Raw genomic sequence first — 12256 nt, 5'->3', positions numbered from 1 at the left:
GAGAGACAGCGTATAAACAACTACATACAAAAACGCTCTATGTAGGATAAATTGGAAATAATCACTAGAGAGAAGATACTAGAATTAAGAAGGATCAGAAAAGGCTTACCTATAGAAGGCCGGATTTTTTTTAGCTGAGACTTGAAATAAGGAAAGGTTGGAATGAGAAGATGATGAGAGTCAGTAATGAGAAGAGAGAGGATTCCTGGCATGGGGTAGAGCCTGAGAACCTAGATTCGGGAGATGATATGTCTTATTTAAAAACTAAAAAGATGGCTAGTGTCATTGAATTACAGAGTATGAGAACAGGAGAGGAGGGTATAGATATAAGTTGTAGGAAAGGCAAGTGCAGGGACAGGTTATGAAGTGATGAGGTTAGGGTAGCAATTCCTAGTTCGAAATAAACATATGACAAAGTCACAATCGTCATTCTCTTTGACAAAAGGTAGGTTTCTGTAGAAAAAATTACAGACAAAATGAAGAGATAAAACAGGCAGCAGGAATGGCAAACATGAAATGGAGTTGGAAGAACAATAGGGTTACCAAGGAAAGGAATTTGGAAGAATCCATTAAAGGAATATATCATGAGGTCTGTGATTGTCAATGATTGACAGGTTAGATACATAGAGTTTAGTAGACTAACCAGATTTAGCTATATAAGGAGAAAAATGCCATTATTTAGGAAGGCATTGTGAGGAGGGAGAAAGTGACCTCACAGTGGGCTTAGCTCAGAAAAGGACTTAGCAAAGATCTTGATCATGAGCAGATCTTTTATAGAGGAAGTATAGCTTCAGGGATTTCTCAGGGAAACCAGGGAAGTAAAGGTGGGAACTCGGAGGGAAGGATCAAGGAGTTAGATGGAATGTACCTGGTAAACTAGGTTCTAGACCTGTCTAAAGATATACTAATCAATATCTCAAAGGTTGTTTAAAGATGAAGAGATGTTGGAGGTTGATAGCCCCAGTTGTCTAGCAAGGAAGTTAAGAAGGACTTACCTGTGGGCCCTTCCTTTGCCCTTCTACTGAAATTGGACCATTTTTCTTCTAATTGTCTCAACAGAGCTATAGAGAAGAGAATATATTCTTCTTCCCAAACTTCTTCTCTCCCTCCCTCCTTCCCCTACTTTTTCCTTCCTCCTTTCTTTTCTCCCTCTTCCCTTCCTTCCTCCATCTCTCCCTTTCCTCCCTCCCTGCCTTCCTTACTCTCTCCTTCCCTTTTCCCTCCCTCCCTTCCTTCCTTCTTTCCCTTCTTCCTTTCTTCTTTCTTTTCTTCCTGCCTACTTTCCTTTTTGCCTTCCTTCTCTCAATTTAGTGTTTTTTCCCCACATTCATTCAATTTTATTAGAATGTAGACACCTTTAATCCTTGAATTATTTGTTGTTTGTCCTTATTTTTGAAGAGAACTAATAACATCAGGAGGATGATGTCTTGACTTGCAAGTAAATTGGATTTAACTGAAGCAGAGCTGTGCAAAGTCATCAACCTCACTCTCTCTTCCAGGGTCATCTGAGTCCAGTGGCAAGAAATATATCGGGAAGACCAGTGATGGCCCCAGATGAAGTGGGGAGACCTTGGATAAATCACCAGCACCCTGAGCAAAAGAAAACTTTAAGTAAATGTTTCTGCTATCTCCTTCTCATTCCCAAATTAGGAGCATTTTATTCAATTGGCAATAAGTGTATTATATAAATCTTCACAGAATATATGACTAAGGACATATGTCTTGTCTCTAGGAAAGGCATGTTGAAAAGAAATAGAAAAAGAGGGGCTAAAATCTTGGGCTCTGAATTCTTTGGCCTCAGCTTTGGCACTCACTTCTCTAAGTTTTAATTTTCTCGTCTAGAAATAAGGGGCTAGAATAAGATTACTAAAATCTTTTTTAACTTCAACATTTTCTGATTTTATTTCTATTACTTTATAGAAAATAAAACAAAGGATTGAGAGAACAAGTGCAAGTCTATCATATAGACCTAGATGCCATTTTTCTGCATACCCTTTGAGTATGCCATAGTACTTTTGGGACTCAAACAGGACCTCAGATCATTAGGTAGCAGTGTGGTAAAGTGGAAAGAATGGTGCACTTAGAGTTAGAAAACTGGGGTTCAAATTTGTGCTTAACTGCTGAAAAGAATCAGTGGGGAAAAGTCATTCCATATTTCTTGGGTGTCTGTTTCCTAAAACCATAAAATGAGGGAATTTGGTTAGATAATATCTATGGCTTCTCTCTGATTATCATTCCCAGAAAGGCAGACCAGATTTGATTGAATAGAAGACAAAAGGGGAAAAAAATTACTTTCTTTATACAGATAACAGTTTCTTAGAACAAAAGGTCTCTGAATTGTCCCTAGGGCTCAGAGAATAAGAAAGGTCTGGGAGCCTTTGCCCACCATTCCAGATCCTGGAGGTATATTAAATGGAGTTGTCACCTTTGGTTCAAGTTGCCTTGGACATCAGCTGTTGGCTTGCCCATGACAAATGCTCTCTGTGGGAAAAAATGACAGCTTGATGCGGCTCTAGGCTCTTTACCTTTTCAGTGGATAAGAGGTGACTTTATCCTTATTGGAGCCAGTTCAGTTCTGAATGCATCTTCAGGGCAGAGCTGTTTCTGAGTTTCAGAAATGTAGGCAAACTGCTGTCACTGATCTGCTTTGGGAGTTGATTGAAGTAAGATTTTTGCTGTTGACTCTCCAGAGAAGGTTAACAGGAGAGGACAGCCCTACAGCTCCCCCAACCCTGGCACAAGGTTAAGGGTCTAAAGCTTTTCTTCTGAAGTTGGAGTGGTACTTGAACTTCCACTCTCCAATTCAATTCAGTGATGAATATAGAAATATTATTTGTCCTCAAGATACTTAACCACCCAATATACAAAACAGATAAATGAATCTAAGATAATTTTAGGTCAAAGAAAGTCATAAGTGAGATGGATTAGGAAGATTTCATGTAAGGGGGGTCCCTTTAGTTGAGGACTGAAGGAAACTATAGAGTTTAAGGCTCAAACATGAAGGATTATATCCCAGGCATTAAGGATAGTTTGTTGATAATAGAGAGAAAAGTAATCGAATATAAAATTTGAGAAAAAGTTGGTAAGTCAGTATGACTGTAATATAGAGTAGGTCATGAAATAAATTTGGAGAGGCAGATGGAAGCCAGCTCATAGATTTAAATTTGGAAGGACAATCAGAGGTCATCTTGTCCAAGCATCTCACTTAACAGATGAGGAAACAGGCCCAGGATAAATAATGTCTCCAAAATCACAGAAATTACCAGAGCAGAGTATTTGGACCCAGATCTCCTAACTCTAGGCACTGTGCCCATTCCACTACCTCATAGGTTGTGGAAGATTTTATTTTCTGGCTCAGGGGTTTGTCTTTTATTCCAGAGGCAAAAATCCTACTAAAGATTTTGAACATGGTCAGAACTATATTTCAGGAATATTTATTAAGCAACTGGGTGAAAGATAATTAAGAGAGGAAAGGCAGGAAGCAAGGAGACTAGTAAGAGGGTGTGAAAGAGTCTTGGTGGGAGGCAATGAAGGCAAAAATGAAGGTGGTCACATTGTTTCAGGTAATAGAGATGAAGTGAGGGGAGGTAGTTGTAATGTAAAAGAAAGAGTTAAATAGAAAGGTAAGTTTTGAGTTTTAACAAAACTTGACCAATCACTGCATCTGGGAGATGACAGAGAGAAGACCCAAGGGTAATTGCAATGTTGTGAATCTGAGTGACTGAAAAGCTGGTTGTAATCTCAACAGAAATAGAGAAGTTACAAGGAAGAAATGTTTAGATGGAAAGATAATGTATTTTTCACTTGAACATGTTGAGCTCAAGATGTTGATGGGACATCCAGATGGAGCTATACAGAAGCAATTGGTGATGTGGGACTGAAGAACAAGAGACAGATTAAGGCTGAATATATAGATTTGGGAGCATCTGCATAGAGATAATAATTGAACCCAGGGGGAACTGATAAACTCACTGAGAGAGTGTTTGGAGAAAGGAGAGGAGGGCTCAGGAGAGCTTTTGGTGACAGTTAGACTTAGTGAGTGGAAGATTGATGGAAATCCAACAAAGGGGATTGAAAAGGACCATTCAGACTTGCAGGAAGAGATCTAAGAAAAGCAATGTCACAAAACCCCAAAGAGAGCGTTTCAGTGAAGAGATATGATTAACTGTGTCAAAGGCTCCAGATGGGACAAGTAGAATGATTGAAAAAAACACCATCAGATTTAGAAGTTATGATGTTATTGATATCTTTGGAATGGGAAGTTTTGGTCAGTTAGTGAGGTTATTGTTCAGTTGTTTCAAGTGTGATTAACTCTTTGTGACCCCATTTGAGATTTTCTTGGCAAAGATACTGAAGTGGTTTGCTATTTCCTTCTCCAGATCATTTTACAGTTAAGTAAGTGAGGTAAACAGAGCAAAGTGACTTTTTCAGGATCATACAGTCAGCAAGTATCTGAGGCTGAATTGGAACTCAGGCCCAATTAATGAGGTAGGAAACCAAGATTACAATGGGTTGGGAAACTCATTGAAGATAGGAAAATAGGGATAACAAGTATAAAGGAAAGGGAAGAGTTATTGTACTTCAGCTTAGGAAGAGTATAGGGGAAAGGTTTTGTTGTTATTTACTTTTCTGGTTTTTAAAATAGATTAGCATATTTCCTGATTATTTCTGTGGGTAATAGGTAAGAAGCCATTAGATAGGGAGAATTTGAAAGTAAGAGAAAGGGAATGATGGATTTGAGATAGAATCTTATTTCCCAAGAGGAGATAAGGAATAGTGTTAAGAGGACAAGAGGAGGGGCTAGCCTTAGCAATGATAGTTGCTTAGCCTTTAGTGACTAGAGAAACAGGGAGGACCTATGACAACCTGAGGGTGTTGTCTTGACTTGCACCTGAATGGGTTTAAGTGAGGCAGAGCTGTGCAAAGTCATAAACCTGATTAGGGAGAAAAGAGAGAAAATGATGTTGGGAGTTTGAGGAAAAATAGAAAGTTTGGAACAGTTGCTGAAGGGAATGTGAGAGAGAGACAATAAGGGAAGGGGGAAATGGCCATGAAATAGTATAAAGGTCCACTGGAGAGGCTTACATGAACTGATGCTAAGTGAAGTGAATAGAGCCAGAAGATCATTGTACAGAGCAATAACAAGATTGTGCAATGATCAACTCTGATGGTCATGGCTCTTTTCAAGAATGGGGTGATTCAGGCCAATTTCAATAGATTTGTGATGGACAAAGCCATTTGCCTCCAGAGAGAGGACTATGGGGACTGAATGTGAATCACAGCATAATATTTCACTCTTTTTGTCTTTGTTTTCTTACTTTTTGTTTTCTTTCTCATTTTTCCCCCCTTTTTGGTCTGTAGTATGATAATTGTGGAAGTATGTGTAGAAGAATAGCACGTTAACATATATTGGATTTCTTGCTGTCTAGAGGAGGGGATGGGAGGAATGGAGGGAAAGAATTTGGAACACAAGGCTTTGCAAGGCGAATGATGAAAATTATCTATGAATATGTTTTGAAAATAAAAAAAAATAATAAAAAAATTAAATTGTCAACTTAACAATCACCAACTAAAATAAATACTTCTATATACAAAGAAAAAAAGAAATAGTATAAAGGCCTAGTAGAGATGAGATGATATTAATTTGTAGTGGTGTACATGAATGACTATTTCTAATTCTTAGTGACCTTCAAGTAAGGATCAAGATGTTACATGTGGGTAGCCAGTTTGGCAATGCATGAATGAAAAGATAAAAGGCAAGGAATTCAGAGATAGAGGATAGAACACAGTTAAAATGATCAATTAAGAAAAAGCAGTTAAAAGAAGAAGTTGAAGTCAGAACATGGGTAATTTGGAGAACAAGGAGAAATGGAAGGCTTAGAGGTGGGAACAAGGATGAAGAATGTGATTAAGTGGATATAGTCAGAGGGAGGTTAAGTAGGATAGATGTTATGATTGAAGAAAGAAATCTTATAGTACATGAATAAAAAGGCAAAACATTCTGACACCAAAACTTTTAAGCATTTTATGCATATAATAGAAGTGGGTGACTATATTGGTGTGAACATGTAGATTACAGGAACATAGAAGGTGATGAAGTGGTAATGTTCAAGGGGATATTAAGGTGCATCTTGAAGGCTTCAAGTATGAGATAAGGTATTGATAGAAATGAATGCTGTGAAAGATACTGAATTTCTCAAAAAAGGGAAGAAATATATTTTCTATTGCACTGTGGATGGATGGAATGGTAACTGCCACAGAAAGAAGATAGACCTAATTAATTCTTATTTTCTTTCTATTTAAGAAGAGTGATCTTTGAATTCGAGACAACAGGATTAAAGTGGTTAACAGGGAGTTGTTTATTTTTGATAAATTCAAGTCACCAGTCCCAGATAAACTATCTTTTTTTAATAGCTTTTTTATTTTTAAAATACATGTGAAGATAGCTTTCAACATTCACCCCTGCAAAACCCTGTGCTACAAATTCTGCTCCCTCCCTCCCCTCCACCTCCTTCCCTAGACAGCAAGCAATCCAATATATGTTAAATATGTGCAGTTCTTACACACACACACACACACACACACACACACATCCATCATGCTGCACAAGAAAAATCAGATCAAAAAGGAAAACGAGAAAGAAAACAAAAACCAAGCAAACAACAACAAAGAGTTAAAATACATGTTATGATCCACACTCAGTTCCCACAGCCCTCTCTCTGGATGTAGATGGCTCTATCCATTACAAGACCATTGCAACTAGCCTGAATCACCTCATTGTTGAAAAGAACCAAGTCCCTCACAGTTGATCATCACATAATCTTGTTGTTGCTGTGTACAATGTTCTCTTGGTTCTGCTCACTTCACTCAGCATCAGTTCATGTAAATCTCTCCCTGAAATCAGCCTGCTGATCATTTCTTATAGGACAATAATATTCCATAACATTTATATATCACAACTTATTTAGCTATTCCTCAGCTGATGGGCATCCACTCATAAACTGCAGCTTTAAATCTGAATTATCATTGTCAATGATAGTTGAAAAATCACAGTGGAGAGGAATATCACAGGAACAGAAAGGTCAAATATCTTTTTAAAATAGGGTCTACAAACAATGGATCAAAGAGTTAGATTCCAGAGACAATTTTTAGAATGAACCATTAAAAAGAAATATGATCAATGAACTCTTTTAAAGAAATCAGTGATGACCAATATTACTTGATTCTTCTTGTCAAACTTCTTAAACTGGTATATTGAGGAAAAGCTAAAGATATTTTACTTAAATCTTAATAAAGTGTTTGATGGATTTTTGCAAGCAAAAATGGATGGATTTTTGTCAAAGCATTTGATTAAAGAAAATCACATGCTATCCTTATAGAAAAGTTGGAGATGTGCAGGCTAAATTATATAATTTTTATTTATTTCTTTATGAATTTTATTTATTCTGACACCAAAACTTTTAAGCATTTTATGCACATAGTAAAAGCCACAAATTCCTGTTATATATCACATTAAAAAAGTACATAACAAATTGAATCCAATTATTTTCAAAGCTGTCTTGCTTGCTTATGTTTCCTTCCAAACTTCTTTTAATTCTCAACTATTCATTAGTTTCTTTTTAGGAGTTTTCTTTTCTTTTTAGGGGTTTTACCATTGTTAGTTCCTCAACTGTCATCAAGTACTGAGAGACTGAACGGTAATTGATTACAATGGAGAGAGAAGGAGAAAAGGAAGAGACATAAACATTAAATAGTTGCTACTCTGCCAGGACAAATATAATTTCATTTGATTCTTATAAGATAAGGTAAGGTAGATGCTATTATTATCATCATTTAGAACTGAGAAAACAGAGGCAGAGGTTAATTGATTTTCCTAGGAACATACAGCTAGTAAGTATTTGAGATTGGATTTAAATTCAGATTTTCCTGATTCAGGCCCCATGCTCTATTCACTGCAACACCAGAGTTTCAAAAAGTTCCTGAAGAACAGACTAAATGGGACAAAGAATGATGATGACGCAGAAGACTTAGAATAAGCTAAACAGTCAGATGTGAAAGAAGATGATGATCAAAAGATTATGAAAGATGAACTTTAAGGGGGGAAAACTGAGTAGCTGTATACTCCAAGCTTGACACTCAGTTTGAGGGGAAAAAAAATCTAGTCACCAACAAGTAGAGTTAAAAATCAAAAACTAAAACAAACCCATATATTGTTATACCTGAAAAATATATTATGCCTTGAGGTGGGTAACATGCTTTTTCCATGGTCTTGCTATATTATACTCAATCACTGAATTGATTTTAAGTCCTTCAAAGTTTTTTTTCTTCCTATACAATTCTGTTATTACAATATACTTTCCCCCCCCACTTCTGCTCATTTCACTGATACTTCGCATATCTTCCCAGGTATTTCTGACAATTCTTCACTCATTGTTTATCTTAGAGTGTAATAATTTCTCCTATTAACTACATATTGTTCAACCATTCACCATAAGAATATGAATATCACCAAATGATAAGCACCTGCTTAATTTCTACTTCTTTGCTAGATCAAAAAATGTTGATATATTTTTTCACTCATCTTTTTTTTTTCCTCTTTCTATGCTCTCTTAAGGGAATGAGCCTTAGAATAATATTTCTGAGTCAAAATTTCAAAAGACTCATGATGGAAAATACTATTTACCTCCATAAAAAGAACTATGGAAGCTGAATGAAGATCAAAATATATGATTTTCATTTTTTTTGTTTTTCCTGGTTTTCCCTTTTTGTTCTGATTCTTCTTTCACAACATGACTAATGTGGAAATATATTTAATATGATTGTACATGTATAACCTGTATCAGATTGCTTGCTGTCTTGTGGATGGGGGAGGGAAAGGAGAGAGGGAGATTAAATGGAAATCAAAATCTTATAAAAGTAAATGTTGAAAATATATTTATATATAATTGGGAAAAATTAAATACTACTAAGTAGAAAAAATAATTCTAGATTAAAGCATATGCACAATTTAGTGACTTCTTAAACTATAGTTCCAATCTTTACCAAAGAGATGGAACCAATCTATATCTCTCCCAATAGCCTTAGAATGCTGCTTCTCTCCCATCCGTTCAAATAACTATAATTTTCTTTTATTTATTTTTAATCTTAACTGTTCTTTATTTTCCTTATTTTTTCTTCCTTCCTTCCTTTTTTTTTATAATCTGCTGGATATAAGGTGAAAACTCAGAATTAGGCTACTTTGTATTTTTTCTTATGTTTTAGAGATTTGGCACTTTTTTCACATGAATGTTGATACTAGTATGAATTTTGTCCATTTCCCCCTATTTCCTGCTAATTTATATCTTTTGACTACTTATTTATTGGAAAATGGCACTTATTCCTATGTATTTGAATCAATTCCATATATTTCTTAGCTATAAAGCTTTTAGTAGGTAAACTTGCTAAAAGATTTTTCACCTATTTAATTATTTTCCCTCTAATTTTATATGCAGTTTTTATGCAGAATTTCTTCAATTTTGTGTAAAACAAATAGACAATTTTATTTACTATGGTTACTGTTCTCTTTATTGATTCATTGAGAGTTCTTCTTACACTAAAAGTTATAAAGATTATTTTTGTCCCTGCTCCTTTATTTAATTTATGATGTGATTTTTTTAATGTTTAACTCATCTATCTATTTAGAATTTATGGTTTTATATAGCTTAATCCTAATTTCTGCTAGATTATGTTTTCACTTTCTCAGCAGTTTTTGTCAAATAATAGTAAATCCTTATTTCATAATTGTCATCATTATGTTAGTAAATATTCTGTTACTATGCTAATTTATGTTGTATAGCTATTATGTTTCAATAATCCATTTTTTTCTATTTCTTCAAATGACTAACAACCAGTTTTGGCAATTGTTAACTTTATAATATAGTTTAAGATCTAGTACTGCTCGGTACTTTATCTTCCCACTTGTTTTCATTATCTCCCTTGGAGTCTTAACTTTATGTTCCTATAGATAAAATGTATTATATTTTCTAGCTTTCTAAGATGACCTTTTCATGGTTTGATTGCTATAATACTGAATAAATAGACTAATTTGGCTAATATTGCCATTTTTACTATGTTGGAATGGATTAACTATAAGCAAATAATATCTTTTCTATTATTTAGTTCTGTCTTGATTTCTGTAGAGTACTCAGTAGTTGCATCAGTTCTGTGAGTCTTGGTAGATGGACTCTCAAATATTTCATGTGGTAGTATAATTATGTTGATTTGAAGCTGTTTTGACTGATTTGACTGGAAGACTAGCTGGTAATGGTTCAATTTTAATCTGACAGAAGGTCTCTGGTGGAATGCCTCAAGGAACTGAGCTAAGTCCTCTGCTCTTTAACATTTTTAAAAGTGTTTTGGATAAAGATAAAGATGGCATTCTTAGGAGATTTACCAATGACACAAAGTCATTAGGAATCTCTAACACTGAATTAGGTAGTCAACATTCAACAACATCTTGACCAATTGGGCATTGGGTTAAATCTAATATGGTGAAAACCAATAGGAATAAATGTAAGGTTTTGCAAAGAACTTCTGAAAAACAACATCATTGGGGATACATTGTTAGGGTGCGGTTTGTGGGGGGGATTGGATTTTTATAGAACTGAAAGCTGAATATGAAACAGCAAGATGATGTGACATTCAAAAAAGCTAATGGGTTCTTGGGCTACATTAACCAACACATAGTTTCCAGGAATAAAGAGCTGATATTTTCACTATATTTTGCCCTTGTGAGACCTCATCTGTAGACTGCATTCAGTTCTGTGCAACAACATTTTAGAAGAATATTGATAAGCTGGAAAGTATCCAAATGAAGGCCACTAGTATGATGAAGGGACTTGTGTCCCCACCATGTGAGGATTGGCTAAAGAGACTGGGCAGAGCTAATAAAATGCTTATTGATTTCTTATCTTTTGTTTTCACATTGTTCTCATTTCAAAATATATTCCTCTCTTTCCCTAAGCAAAGAATCATCTCTTGTAACAAAGAACATAAAAAGAGGGTGGAAAAGCAGTTCAGGCAGTCTAAATACTATATCAACTGAGTCTAACAGCATATACAGTGTTCCACACCTATACTTCCACACCTTAGCAAAGAAAGCAGAAAAGTATATTTTCTCATCTTTTTTTAGGTCCAAGTTTTATAATTATCATTATGCAGTGACAAATTTCTTTTTACTGTTGTCTTTTCCATTACAAATCTTGTATTTACTATGTATATTATTTTCCAGATTCTGCTTACTTTATTCTGTATCATTTCATAAAAGACTTCCCATGTTTCTCTTGGTTTTTCATATCTCTCATTTCTAATTATTAGGGCATGTTACAATAATATAACTTGATTGCCATCCTTTGCCACTATCATTGAGCAAAGAGTTCTCATTTGAGGTTTATTCTATCATAATATATTAGTCCAGATTCTTATCACAACTGCCTTCTAATTACTTGATAATACTGACAGAATTATTATATTTTAAGAATTGGTCTCAGCTCTTACCTCATCCTTTGGAAAATGAAAAAAGATGGGAGCAGCTAGATGGTATAGTGGATAGAATACTGCCTGGAGCCCAGAGGATCTGAGTTCAAATTTGGCCTCAGACATTTAACATTAATTTTGTGCCACTGGGCAAGTCATTTTGTCTCTCAGAAAAAAGAAAAATGAAAAAGATGACAAATGGCATTAGTAAAATGGAGGGTTGTAGAAAGATAGATGTTAATGCATTGCTACTAAAGCTGTGAATTGGTCAATCATCCTATAACACAAATCTGAATTACATTTTTTAAAAAGTGACTAAAATATCCATTATTATTATTTAGGTATATCTACTAAGAAGGCCAAAGATGAAAGATTCTATATACATCATAATATTAATAGCATTAACGTATAACTAAAGAAATAAAGTAGATGCAATCTTTCTCCCTGCTTATCTCTCTATACACACATATACATCGAGTTATATAATTATATATATGTATATTTATAGACTTATGTGTAATTTTATGTATATGCACTTATATATTGATATATAGCTATATATATAGTTTTATATGCTATATGTTATAGTTAATATTTGATAATTATATATATAATATAGTTCGTTTGTATAGTTTACTTATATATAGTTTATATGTGCATATGTATATATATACATATACATACACACAAATATATATATATATATATAGTTTTTAATTTTTTTCATGTTTTCTTCCCCATT

General features: G+C 34.6%; 1 long non-coding RNA gene across 2 annotated transcripts in view; it reads left to right on the top strand.

The window, feature by feature from the left end:
• Nucleotides 1-768: 768 nt before the first annotated feature.
• The window catches only part of LOC116420332, a 38838-nt gene continuing 27350 nt past the window's right edge, over nt 769-12256 (top strand). Inside the window, exons 1-2 of one of the 2 annotated variants that reach the window (XR_004230625.1) lie at nt 769-824; nt 1500-1611. This is a non-coding gene — a long non-coding RNA (uncharacterized LOC116420332). Of the gene's footprint in view, nt 872-1499; nt 1612-12256 lie in introns of both variants that reach the window. The other variant, XR_004230623.1, reaches the window with a different exon arrangement.

This window comes from Sarcophilus harrisii, chromosome 1 (genome assembly GCF_902635505.1).
Source record: "Sarcophilus harrisii chromosome 1, mSarHar1.11, whole genome shotgun sequence".
NCBI lineage: Eukaryota > Metazoa > Chordata > Mammalia > Dasyuromorphia > Dasyuridae > Sarcophilus > Sarcophilus harrisii.
Note: the sequence above shows the minus strand (reverse complement) of the source record. Positions and strands in the feature narration are given on the sequence as shown.